The following is an 8,495-nucleotide window of genomic DNA, read 5'->3' as shown; positions in this document are numbered from 1 at the left end:
CGTGCTATTCTTTCCTACGGCACTAGAATGCAACACAAGCACTGTTGAACGTGCATGCTGACGTGCTCCAAATCCGGGCCTCCTCAGTGGCTGGTTAGCAGTGACGTGCTCCACGCCGAGTCACGTTTATTAGGCGTGGAGATCCGGAAGTCCATTCAGAGCCAGCAGCAGCAGAGAGCGGCTCTCAGCGGTGGTCTGCAGCCTCCAGGCGGGGCCTAAAGATCGGCTGTCAGCGGACGGCCTCCTGCTGTGAGTCGGTGCTGATAACACGAGCGTGTCTGCGATCAGAATGTGTAATGCACAGTAACTGAGTCACACAGGTGGCTCTCCTTTTACCTGCTGAATCACCATGGTAACAGGTGAGCGGGTCATGTCCAGAGTTTGAGTGTGAGATCAGCGGAAACGCTTTCGATGGTGCTTCTATGTGCAGCATGTTTTCAGTGTTAGCAGCTGCTTCCTGAAAGCACTGAATGATGTGTTCATGTTCATGTGTTGATCCAGAACATGACCCTGCGGAGTCAGACACACTGCTGCAAACACAGGACACACCTGGACACCTGTTCAACCAATCACATTCATTCCCTCATTCCCTTTTAATCACTATTTTATCCTCATCATCAGCTGATAACGTCTCTGGGTGGAGCAGGTGGTGCTCACAGGGGTCATTTTGTGCTGAAGAAAAGTCACGTGACCTGCCAACCCCCCCCCCCCCCCCTCTTTAAGTGAGCACGCTCGGAGCCAGCGATCCAGCCAGAAAAAGTTGATGACCACCATTGTGGTACCCGCTTTACTTTGGTTATAAGGTAGTAACACAAAGAATAACAGCATGTGCCTGAAACACAACGTTACAGAAAAGAATTCATAAATAGTGTTCGTGACGTGTAAAATGTGTTTCCCTGAGTTATTATTCAGTTTCATATTAACACACATCAGTAACACGAACAAAGCGAACCCAGCAACAGGAGAACATCACAAACTCATAAACACACAGTGTCTGCACCCACAGCCCCGCTCGCGTTTATCTGATTCAGCTCACTTTAGTTCAGGTTTAGTTTCTCGCTTCTCTGTTAGTTTTACATATTTTTATTATTATTATTATTATTATTATTGTTATTATTGTTGTGACGTGAGGGGTAGATGTAGGAAGTCCGTGTCCGATATTCCAATAATACAGCAAGTATCGACCCACAGCGCGCTCACTCGGGCCAAATAAAGGCTGGAATTTTCCTGCCTGGATAAGAGCGTGACCCGGCCGGTCATACAGAGGCGATCTTTCAGGGGCAGCAGGGACCACCGCCCTCCTGCAGCTCTGTTAGTGAAGTTGGACAGTCTGGGTTTGACCACACCCCCCTCCCCCTGTGCTGGCCTGAAGATATCCTCACATATTGACTGTTCATGCACATCAAAAAACTAGATATGAATAATGCTATATGGATGAGTTGTTTCGTCATTATCTGTGGAGATAATCTGTCACATGGAGGTTGGAGGGGACCGAGGTGTTGGCAGGTTCTGCCTCAGTGTTACTCGGTCAGGTCAGGGGTCAAATACAACAGCTGACACTTATATAAAGCTTTGTTTCTTTCATGGTCCGCAGGCTGAAAGCACATCTGTCTTTACAGCGTTAACACCAGAGAAGTTGTGTCTTCATTCAGTTTCAGCCTCATGGTGAGTCAGACAGATTTGTCTCTTTATGCTTCTCAGGGCAGATGGCGCCCTCGCGGAGCCCCGTCAGGTCCAAGTGCCTTTAACCTTTAACCCCAACCCCTGTTTTCTAAATATGTGATTTTTCTTCAGTCAGTAATCATTATAGCTGACACATCACCAGTGTTGGTCAAGTTACTAGAAAAAAGTAATCAGTAACTAATTACTGATTACTTCCCCCAAAAAGTAATCCCGTTACTTTACTGATTACTTATTTTCAAAAGTAATTAATTACTTAGTTACTTAGTTACTTAGTTACTTTTTAAAAACACGATTTACAACCTGAATAGGCGGTAAAGCGATAGATCTTTCAGCCCAATTCTATTTTTTCTGCATAATCCATCATACAAAATGTTATCAAATGAAAAAGTCTCTTTTTAAAACTTGTTTTATTAGTTTTAATCTTTTAACTTTATACATCAAGCAAAAATTAAATTATATGCAACATTCTCTGACTGGAAGAAATTTGTTTAACATTTAAACCTATTTTCTGCACATTCCAGCACATAAAATAAAATATTTTGTTGTGTTTACACTCAGTCTTTCAAATAGATGCAAGTGAAACACAGCAGAAAATAAATAAAATCAAAGACTCAGCGGTCCTGTTGCTCTATTTTCACCTGTAAAGCAGGAGTGGGGCAGGTGGAGGTTTGCCCTGGTGCAGGTGTGCCGCAGCGGTCAGTGGAAGAATCCGCGAGTTTCTCTGTGAATTTCCCATTACGTGGTAGCGCACTCGCTGCTTGCTTGGAAGTTTAGGGGTTTTTTCGCTGTAAAAAGAAGTTTTCTTCCCACGCACAGCGGACGCTAATGTTTTTGTCACTTTTTATGGAATCAAACTCAAAGTAAGGTCAGTACTTCCACGCTTTAAACGCTGCACGCTCATACTCTCTCCCGCACTCGATATATTATCCATTGTTGATCTGCACACAGCTGTTGCCACGAACGTCGCACTCGCTTACGTCATTGTCATGAGACATTCTCGCAAAAAAAATCACGGTTTTAGTAACGCAGTAACACAGCGTTCCTACGGGAAAGTAACGGTAATCTAATTACCGTTTTTGCAGTAGTAATCCCTTACTTTACTCGTTACTTGAAAAAAGTAATCGGATTACAGTAACGCGTTACAAATAATGCGTTACTGCCCATCTCTGCACATCACACAGGGTAAGAGCTCCTTCTCATCGATGATAACAGGTAATAAGAGCTTCAGGTGAGACGCCACAGTGGTGGGTGTAGAGCGGCTGAGTGGTTATTAAAACCTTCACTGAAACTTTCAAAGAGGGAAAGGAGTGTGTGTGATAAAAACTACATGACTGTGTGTCTGTGGTAATAAAAAGTGCTGACGGGTCAGAGGATATAATTACTGGTCTGTTTAAATTTTACCTGCAAAAGGAAATGAACCTCCAGTACACTGACCACGCCCACAACTGGGGAGTCGCGCCCTGAAGCCTCGAGCTGAGTGCGTTCACTGGCTGTATCCCAATTCAGGGTCTGCAGCCTTAAAGTACGCAGCCTCAACGATCCTCAAGGGCCGCGTACTCAAAGACCGCTAAGGCCGGAAGTGCGAGGCTTGTGAAATGGGACGGTCCAGCCTCCGTTGCGCTGCCCAGGTTGCCTAGCAACCATGATAGCTGGAAACGTGTGGTTGACAGAAATGAAGGAGAACATATTTTGGTCATTTGTTTGTTTCTACATGAGCTTTGTGTGATTTGATAAGTATCTGAGGCTGAGACCACAGGACAGTAAAACATGATTGTTGGGCTTCATTTCTGTACTGAACAGTCATTTAAGATTAGCTAGTAAATAACAATTAGTTAATGTTGTTCATGAGACTAAAGTCAGTGTAAATATAATATGGCCAATATTATAGTTATTATATTAATCATTATAAGTTATTACAGCAGTGAGTTTGAACTCTCAGATCAAATCACTTCTATTGACACATCACATGTGCAGGTACACTGGTACAGCACATGTGAGTGAAATTCATGTGAGTGAACTCTGTGTCAAATACTGAGCTTCAGTAAAGATTCAAGTTGCAGTTATTTATATTTCCTATCACCTTAAATCATCACTTAAAGACAAGTTTCTTTGACAGTGTATATATAGATGTATCATATATAAGAGACAAATGTTGTTCCTTCAGTATGTTGGCATTACTAAATTTGGCTCAATGCTTACATATATGTGTAAAAACAAAATGTACGAGCTGTGAAAACTGTTTCTGATAGAATGAAGAGTAGACTGATATATGAAATATTCCTTTATTGGGTGAGAAAATCAGACCATGTCATAACTGCTTTAAGTCATACAGAATAGATATCAGAGCCTTAAACAGGCTGACTTCTGCTAAATGGGTCAAACTGGGCAGAAAGTAAACAAACACATAACATCCTTATAGAATATGATGTAACACTATAGATCAACTTACCTCAGAATATATAAAGCATATAAACAATTACAGCAATATGATGCAACAAACACAGCAGTGCTACTAATCCAAAATACTCAAAGCTTCATAAACTGAAACAAACATTTATTTTTAGCTCCATTCTGCTGCTGATACATACTTTAGGTTTCTGAATATTAAACTTGTTGCTGCCTTTCATAGTGTGTAACTTGAAGGCCCTGAGTACTTTCTCCCACACTGAAAACACTGGAATGATAACATTATTTGAACATTACCTAATAAGACTGATTCAGGACAGACAATTAGTGATTTTAAACTTTCCTAGCAGTCCTTCACAAACAGGGAACAGTCTGTCTATTCTCTCCATCTGTCAGCTGCTGCTGGCTCTTCCTCCTCCTCTTCCTCACACACTGCTGAGTTTGTCCTGGTGGATCATCAGGGGTGCAAAGCCTCACAGATGATGTGCAGCAGTGGGTCCCTCAGTCTGTCCTCACTCTGGACACTTGCAGTTGTCACACATGGAAATCAAATGTGTGATAAGCTGCAGGATTCAAACACAAGTGTAACTTCTAAATACATGTTCATACTTTTATTCCACAATCAGAGAGAAAGAAACAGAGAGAGAGTGCAGGACAGACAGACAGGTGACAGTCTCAGGTGTATACACTGCTACAAAACAGCACAAGAGAAGGAGGATTTAGTGTTTGTGTTATTACGAGTGCTAAACAAGAAGAGTTCCCAGATGGTACAGTGGACACATGTGTGACTCCTGTGATTAAAGCATCTTTCTTTCAGCTTAACGAGTGAACCGTCAGCTCGTTCAAACACACGTTAAAGTCCGTTTGGCTCGACACCACCGAACAGAGGCAGCAATATAACATAGCTAACATTAACAGTGCAGTGAATCCTGCTTGTGCCGTGATATTCAGGACTGCAAACCGAGCAGCATCACTGACTTTCAGCTTGTTGTGTTTGTGGATATATGACTGACTTTAATTATCCATAAAATCATCACATTCTCTGTCAGATTAAGGTCAGCTATTGTATTATTATATTTTAAAGGCTTTAAAACCAAGTTAACGCTGAAAGTACAAACATCACTAATGTCACACAACTTTGCCGACATGTGGCCAACAGTCATGTTTTAATGTTCCTCCTTATTAAACATTTGCACATAAATAAGTGACATAATATTCAGTACTTACGTTTAACAGTTTACGCTTCTGCCGTCTGCGGCAAAATTATCCACAGTGACTGCCGCGCTATGAATTGTGGGATATGTTGGGCCACGAAGTCTACATCGCCACAGCCTTAAAATTCAGGGAAATGAAGGCTGCATTTGAGGGCCGCATTTCGAGCAGCCTTTGAATTGGGACAGCCTTCGGCGCACCGCTGTGACGTAATCGGCCTTAAAATGCGGCCTTTAAGGCTGCAGACCCTGAATTGGGATACAGCCACTGTCGCCCAGGATAATCCTCCCTCCTGACTCTGACCATCATTTCCTAAAAGCAGCTGATGTTTCATTCAGTATTCAGCGGTCAGGGCAGAGAGACGGTCTCCGCAGCTATCGCCCCCTGCTGGCCTTTAAGAAGAACATACAACTCCATATTACACTTTCCAGATGCAGAAGCTACGTACATGTTTTATAGCGTTTATGGTCGTACTGTTATTGATTTTACAGAGTTGGCAGAATTTTAACTCCACCTCCTCCAACCTGGACAGGTAGGCAGCCTATCACAGGGCTAAGACACACAGAAAACCATTCACGCACAACTTAGAATCACGGGTAACAAATATGTCATTTAGGTTAACTGGCATGTTTTGAGCCACATGAGTTGATATCCCTGGTATAATTTGAAAACCTGTGTGCAGGTAAGGCTAACGCGAGAGCACAGCAGGATTCAGACGTTCAGAATAAAAGTAAGGTGAAGTTTCTAAAAGCTCGACAGCAGAGAGAGTTTTTGAGTCTTGTGTTTTCTCAGTCCTCTCAGAGTCCGCCTGAAGAACTTTGCTCAGCCAGCACTTTGTAACCTGCAGGGACCCTCACCGTCACTCGCAGAGCTTCGTACGAACTGGAAAACCAACCTCACTGGGCTGGTCAGGAGTTCTTCCTTCCTGCTGTTGCCTGTGCTGCGTGTAGGGGATCGTCTGATATTTCAGCATCTTTACCTTAAAATGCAAAGCTTCCTGAGAAGACCTCCAGTGTCCTGGTGCTGTATAAATAAAACTGGGCCAAAGTCTGTGGAATGGGCCCGCTCACTAAGAAGCAGCACAGCGGGGAGTCCAGTATGTTCAGATCTGAGGCCAGGTCCTGACCGGCTATGAGTCGTGACAGTCGTGAATACCGTCAGGACGGCAGACCGGAGGAAAAGCGTGCTGAAAACAGGACGAGGAACAGACGCTGCTTTGGGAGTTCCTGTGGACTGAAGCCAGGCCTCGATCGTGACTCAGGCTCGCCATCCCTCCCTCTCTGGGATGTAACTATGACAAGAGCGAGGGGGCTCAGCGAGCCTGCCCACACGGGCCGATGCAAACCTCCCACGCTGCTGCCTCCGAGCATCACAGCGAGCCAGGCCGCACGTCATCATCTGATCTGTTGGGGGGTAAAGAAACGAAGCTCCAAATAGAGGTGGAAATCAGCGAGTGCTCGCCATCTTTCAGAACATGATAAAAGCAAAATCAGCATCTATTAACTGACTGAGACATTTCCATGTCCTCAGCTCGTCTCTCAGAAGCACTCAAAGATTCCCTGTGGCATCCGTGTCGCATGATCCGGATTTATGGCATTAACGACACACACATGCCACATGGATGCGTGTAGAGCACACCATAGTGTCCCGTTTAAACGCACCGGGTAAACATCATTTCGGCCGTCTCACCCTAAACCTAACCGTGTGTTCAGGCCACTGCTGACAAACCGCCACCACACACACACTCTTTCTTTAGAGGAGCAGCTCTCCTAGTGCCTGACTCTCACCAGGTCATATTTGTTCTCTAAATCTAAACTGTGAGTGAAAGTGAACGACAAAACGTTGAAACAGGACTCAAACCATGACCTGAAGAGACACGTGAATTAATATTCCTGTGGCTAATGCATAAAGCCCCAGGTGTGTGCACGGCAGCCTCTATAACCCTCTAATAAACTGTACTTACAGCACATCGGTAGCTACTTCAGCTGCAGTCTGCTGCCTGTGTGGGCTTGTTTACATACATCTTATCATGTGACGATGAGCAGGATGACACCTGTGCATTCAGTGCATGGTGCCAGGTCACTGCACAATATAGGCCATAATTATCAGCTCCAGTATTTGGGGCTCTCAGAAGCCTCCTGCAGCCCAGCCACCTGAATATGTGGGGCGAGGCGACCTGTCCGTGAAGCCATGATGAATCCTCCGTGACCACATAAAATGGGTGAAAGCATTTTTAACAGGGCCCCACAGTGAGAGGGGGAGAAAAGCGCTCTCACCACTGTGCCCATTAACGGCTAAAGAGCCCCTCTGAGGAGCCTGGTGCTGCCCCCCCCCGCCCCGCTGTGAGCTGGGAAATGAGGTAGGATGACATACTTACTGTGGGGTGGCCATGACAGGCTGACACAGACAGGAGCTCCATCTGTCCAACATTCGGCCTCCTCTCTGAGGGTTTCCAGCTCAGAGCTCTGGCGGGCTCACTGGTGAATATAAACGCCTCCAGTGGTCGGGAAACATTTAAAGTGTGTTTAATCAAACAGTTACAGAAACCTCACACTGACTGCAGACAGTCACGTTGCCTCCTGATTTATGACAAACCAAAGCTGCAGCAGTTTGATTATTTTTAGAAACCGCAGAGAGGGTGGAACAGTAAGCTAACAGACCAAAGGAGAAGATCAGAAGGAAGGATAATAATCACACGCTAATAAGAGCAGGAGGAAGACGAAAGGAGGGAAGAAAACCACACGAGCAACAAACTTTCAAAATAAAGCAGGAAGTAAACCATAGACTGTATAAACATAAATGAATCTTCTGGGTCTGAACAATGAAATCTTAAAGCTGCAGGATGCTAATAGCTGTGGTTCCACCTTTGTGGCTTCTGTGTCGCTTTCCACCACTGTTTAGATTTAGCTGCTAAAAAGTACCTGAAACCCAGTTTAGGAGCTAAAAACGACCCGCACGCTATTTTTATTGGACTCTGACAGACACCAGTCCTCTTTCAAAGAGCTACAAAGTCTGTGGTGGTACCTACTCAGATCAACTTGGCACGGTTCGCCATGCTTTTCAGGGTTTTCCATTAGGCCATAGTATCTGGTACCAGGTACTAAAATGTGACGTCGTCAGACCGCATGCCACCAAGTGGCTGGTCGGTAGCGTCATTCGATGAGTCATGAGAGCGTCTCGTTTGTGAAAATCAA

Source organism: Pelmatolapia mariae, linkage group LG20, assembly GCF_036321145.2.
Source record: "Pelmatolapia mariae isolate MD_Pm_ZW linkage group LG20, Pm_UMD_F_2, whole genome shotgun sequence".
NCBI lineage: Eukaryota > Metazoa > Chordata > Actinopteri > Cichliformes > Cichlidae > Pelmatolapia > Pelmatolapia mariae.
The sequence above is the reverse complement of the archived record's forward strand: the minus strand, read 5'-3'. Positions refer to the sequence as shown.